Raw genomic sequence first — 4876 nt, 5'->3', positions numbered from 1 at the left:
CAAGGTGTTTTGGGTTGTCCTGGCTGGTGTTTTGTATTTTTTTGTTTTGTCTTAGTTTTGATTGAAGTTAACAGAAAGGAACTCATTTATGCTAACCTAAGCCGAAGTCCGGGGCAGCCAGCGACTGGGGATCACAAAATTGTTTCCTTGAACTTCAGTATAAGGAGGACAGCCAAGTCTCACATCAGCTGGAAAGCTGTCACGAGCCCCACTGGCTTCGCTTTCTCTCTCTCCCTTCCTCCCACCCTCTCTTTCTCCCTGGCTTGTTTTTCTTCTTCCTCCTCTTCCTCATGTACGGGCAGGAGGTGGCCTCCACACAGCTCTGAGTCCCATCCCTTCTATTCATAACACCAGCAGAGCCCACTAATGTTTGCCCAGCATTTTCTGTGTGCCAGGCCTTGAGAAAAAAAGCTTCCCCACCAAGATTTCATGTTATCCCACAGTAGCCATGGAGGAAAGTGCCGTTTTCATCATTCTGACTTCCAGAGAAGGAAACTGAAGCATTGAGGGGCTCAAGAGGTTGCCTGAAACCACACTGTCAAGAGAAGAGGCAGAGCCAGGATTTGAACGGTCTCTCTCTCCTGAGTGAGGTTCCTAAGTCATCTGCCGTGTTACCTTCTGGCATTAAAAAGACTCGGGAGAAAGGGCAAGAGGCAGGGGGAGTCTGATAGGCCTAGCTTGGGCCAGGTCTCTTGTTTCTGGACCAATCGGCTGTGGCCAAGGAGGTGGATCTGAGAGTATCAACATGGGGACTTCCAGGCCCAGCATTAGAAAGCCGCACTCAGATGGAGCTGGCACCTGGCAAGTTCCCACATCTATTCCCTTCCTCCTTCCTAGGTATCCCATCTCCTACCTTCCACAGACACGCAAAACCTTGCTGCATTCATCTTCCCAGGATGTATGGTGTTAGAAGTGGCATGAGTTCAAACCCTGCCTCTGCCATTTTCCTAATAGTCTACTCTTGGGCAAATGACCTCACCTCTCTGAGCTTCAGTGTTTTCATCCATAAATGGGGTTCACCATACTGGCCTCTCAAGGATGTAGGGGGAGTTAGATGAAATAATAACCCAGGTAAACCCTTCAGTGGTTCCATATCATTTTCAGGGTCAAGTTCAAACTCAATACTCTCAACTGCTTATATGTAGTTCCTTGAACTAATTTTGCTCCAGGCTTTTGCACATACTGTTCCCTCTGCCTGGGGTGCTCTTCCTCTTCTTACACCACCTAACTTAGCTAACTTGCTCCCTCTAGTGGGTTGGATTGTGTCTCCCAAAAGGATATGTCCATGTCCTAACCCCCAGAGCCCTGGAACCTGCGAAAGTGACCTTATTTGGAAATAAGGTTTTTGCAGGTGTATCTAAGTTAAGGATCTTGAGATGAGATCACCCTGGATTTAGGATGGGCCCGAAATACAGTGATAAGTATCCTTATAAAATAAAAGGAAATTTGAGACACAGAGACACAGAGGCACAGCTGTGAGAAGATGGCGGCAGAGAGTGGAGTGGTGTGTCCGCAAGGCAAGGATGTCATGGATTGCCGACAGCCACCAGGAGTTAGAACAGAGGCAAGGAACAGCTTCGCCCTCAGAGCCCTCAGGAGGAGCCAACCCTGCTGATAACTTGGTTTTGAATCCTTGGCCTCCAGAGCTGTGAGACAATAGGTTCCCGTTGTTTTTGAACCACCCAGGTTGTGGTAATTTGTATAGCTGCCATGGGAATCTCAGGCTCAGAAACTTAGCTCAGACGTCCCCTCCCCTGAGAAACCCTCCCTGACATCTCACCGTGTATGGCTTTGTCCTAGCACTTCCCACGGTGCCTGTGATCACCCACACACCTGCGTGCCTCCCCTCCAGACAACAGGTGTCATTGTCTCTAATGGCTCAGGTGACAGCAGCCTCTCCCAGGGGAGAGGAATCCACAGTCTAGCAGGTCCCAACAGTATCAACCACAGCTGACACTCTAATGGTGGAATTTCAGGCAGACAGACGCCTGCAGAAAGAAGTCTTTCTGGGGGCTGGGCACCTCTCGCCTTCTCACCCCAGGGCCTGCTCACCTCCTCTAGGTGGAGGCAAGAGGAGATCTGTCCTGGGGTTCTTCTAGAAAAAGAAAGATGAGGCAAGGGAGTTAATTAATTCTGGCAACTCAGATGGAAAATGGCCCCAGGAAAGACTGTGTCAGGACACCCAAGTTTGTTCTTACAGAAAAGCTGCTTTGGTGGGTGAGGCCCCTGGCAGGCCCCTGCCCTCAGCCAAGAGCCCCAGTCAGCGGTCTTAGAGAAGCCCTTCGCTCCCTGCAGGCAAGGCTGGAGCAGCCGTGGGTGTGCTTACTGTGTCCTGGCATCCTGGTGCCACTCCTCACGGCCTTGCTCTGGGGCCCTGGTAGGAGGGACACAGGCCACTCAGAGGCTGGGTCACCCTACCCTCCCGGCTGTGAAACAGCCCTCGGGCAGCGGCTGCCTCTGCTGTCTCTTCAGTATGGGACGTCTTGCGCGGCAAGAAAGAAAATTCCAGATGGGATGGGAGAAGCGAGGCTGGTCTCCTGCAGTTCCTGGAAGAATGGGAGAGTGGGAGTGGGGCTCTGGGGTTCCAGGGGTCTGCTCAGCCAGTTCCAAGCTGGGCGGCCTTGGGTACATTGCTTCACCCCTCTCGGATCCCTCTGCGGAACTGAAGAAAACAGAGTACTCTCTATGAATGGCGCCAGGGCCCGCTTCCTGGTTGTGATGTCGTGCTGGAGTTATGCTAGATGTCACCATGGGGGAGGTGGACTTCCCTGAATACTTTCTTACATGTCTTGTGAATTTAACATCATTTCAAATAAAGTTTTTAAAAATTATTTAAAAAACAAAACAGGTAGATGACCTCAATATGAAATATAATCTGATTCTGACAGTGGCCAAAAAAAAAAAAAAAAAAAAAAAGTGTTCTTTCCTTCCTATAATCTTTTCCAGAAAGGCTTCCTGTAATTTGTACTTCCTAGGAGACAAACGACTTTGTAACAGCTCTCTATTTCAAATGCTGCTGATATAAGAATGTCACAATCAACTTAATATTTCATCTAAAACTCAAACAATATCCATATGTGTTCATATAACTACCCAAATTAAATGCTATTTCTCGCTGTTTAAAAAAAGAAAGGTTTCTACCTCCTAAGGACTCCAGAATCAGATGACTTCCATCCACATCCTCATTCTGCCGGTACGAGCTGGGTGACCCTTGCTAAGTGACTTGAGTTTTTCTGCACTTCAGTTTCTTCCTCAAGGGTTGGGACAGCTCAGATGAGTTGTTAGTTTCTGTAAAGGGCTTACAGGGCACCTGGCACTTAGTCTGTGCTCAGGTTGCCATGAGCAATAATGAAATGACAAGGGGTGAATGCTAGAAATAGGATTCCCGACCGTCCACTTACTGCTGCCAGGCTGTGCATGGCCTTGGGGACATCACAACGCATCCTGGGCTGCTGCTCTCCTCCCTCATGAAGTGAGGTCTCTGTGTGCCTGCCCCGCCCCATGGTGCATTTTCCTGGGCCCACCCCCCTTCCTGCTGTACCACCCCCACCCCCACCCCCGTTGCCATGGCCGACGAGGGGGCTGCCAGTTCTCCCTTCGCCCTTCCCTTGGCCTCGGCTGATGGGCACAGATCTGCGTGCCTTCCCCAGGGTGTCAGAGGGCAGAGAACGATTTTTCTTTCAGTCCCATTCAGGGGGCGGGTGTGCAGGCTGGAGAGTCAGAGCTGCCAGGGTCACATTTCACATCACGAGGAGACTCCTTCCGGAGAAGACTGAAAGACTGGGAGACTCCATCCTTGCTTCTCATTGTCCCTGAAGCCCAGGCGAGGCCCTGTCTTCCCAAGCTGGGGCGGGTCAATTCTTCCTTAGAGGTAGCAGCAAGCTCTTATATGACACTTACTGTTCTAAGAATTGCATATACTTTAACACTTTTACTTATCATAAGAGCCCTGGCGTATCATCACCTCCTTTTACAGATGGGGAAACTGAGGCACAGTGACTAACTTGTGTGAGGTCACACACTAGCAAGTGCCAGAGGCAGGACTTGAACGCTATCAGCCCAGCAGCAAAGCCATGCCCCTGACCGCTCCTCCCCGCTGTTCTTCATCACAGCCCTATTTGCTCAGCAGGTTGGAGCTGGGCTTCTGTCATCTGGACATATAACCCCTCGGGCCCTTTCGATCCCAGGCTGAGGCCTCTGGTGCACCGTCTGCCCTCCTCTGCCTCTTAGTCCTGGAGGACCCCCGAGAGGCCTTTCTGAGTGTTCTGCCCATTTCCACATCCCTCGTCTCATTCGGTCCCGAGGGAGATGTGGAAGGCGCTATTCCCCGTTACACCGTGGTAGAAACTGAGGCTCAGAGAGGCTAAGCTCTGTGTCTAGGGGTACACAGCTGTGACAGTAGGGCCACCACTGGAACTTAGCTCCAAGCCTAGAGCACTGTCACACCCTGGACAGCTGGACCTCTGCTTAGACCTTAACTCAGGTGAGAAGCACGGTCACCTGGTTTCGAAATCGACCAGGTGCAAGGAAGGGCTGGGAGGAGTTTCCACCAGAGAGGAGGCCGCAAGCCCCGCCCTGGGGCCGTGGGATGGAGGAGCGGAGTGTCCTGGAGTCAGCAGGGGCCTGGTTCAAATCCCCACCACGATATGAACAACGAGCATGCAGGGGTAGTTTCTGGGTTGCTCTCCTCCGTGTCTCAGACTGAAGCTGCCAGGCAGCAGGTATAATTCAAACATAACTATATGTAAGTAAAAGGGAAGAGCACTGCCAACTAAACTGATCGATGCTTTCAAACCTATCTCAAACTTCTTAAAAACCCCTTTCAGGCTTGTTAGATGTAGATTTTAATCATGTATCGTTCTTGTACATCCGTCAG

Source organism: Rousettus aegyptiacus, unplaced genomic scaffold (genome assembly GCF_014176215.1).
Source record: "Rousettus aegyptiacus isolate mRouAeg1 unplaced genomic scaffold, mRouAeg1.p scaffold_m13_p_14, whole genome shotgun sequence".
In the NCBI taxonomy this organism is placed as follows: Eukaryota; Metazoa; Chordata; class Mammalia; order Chiroptera; family Pteropodidae; genus Rousettus; species Rousettus aegyptiacus.
This window is presented reverse-complemented; position numbering follows the sequence as displayed.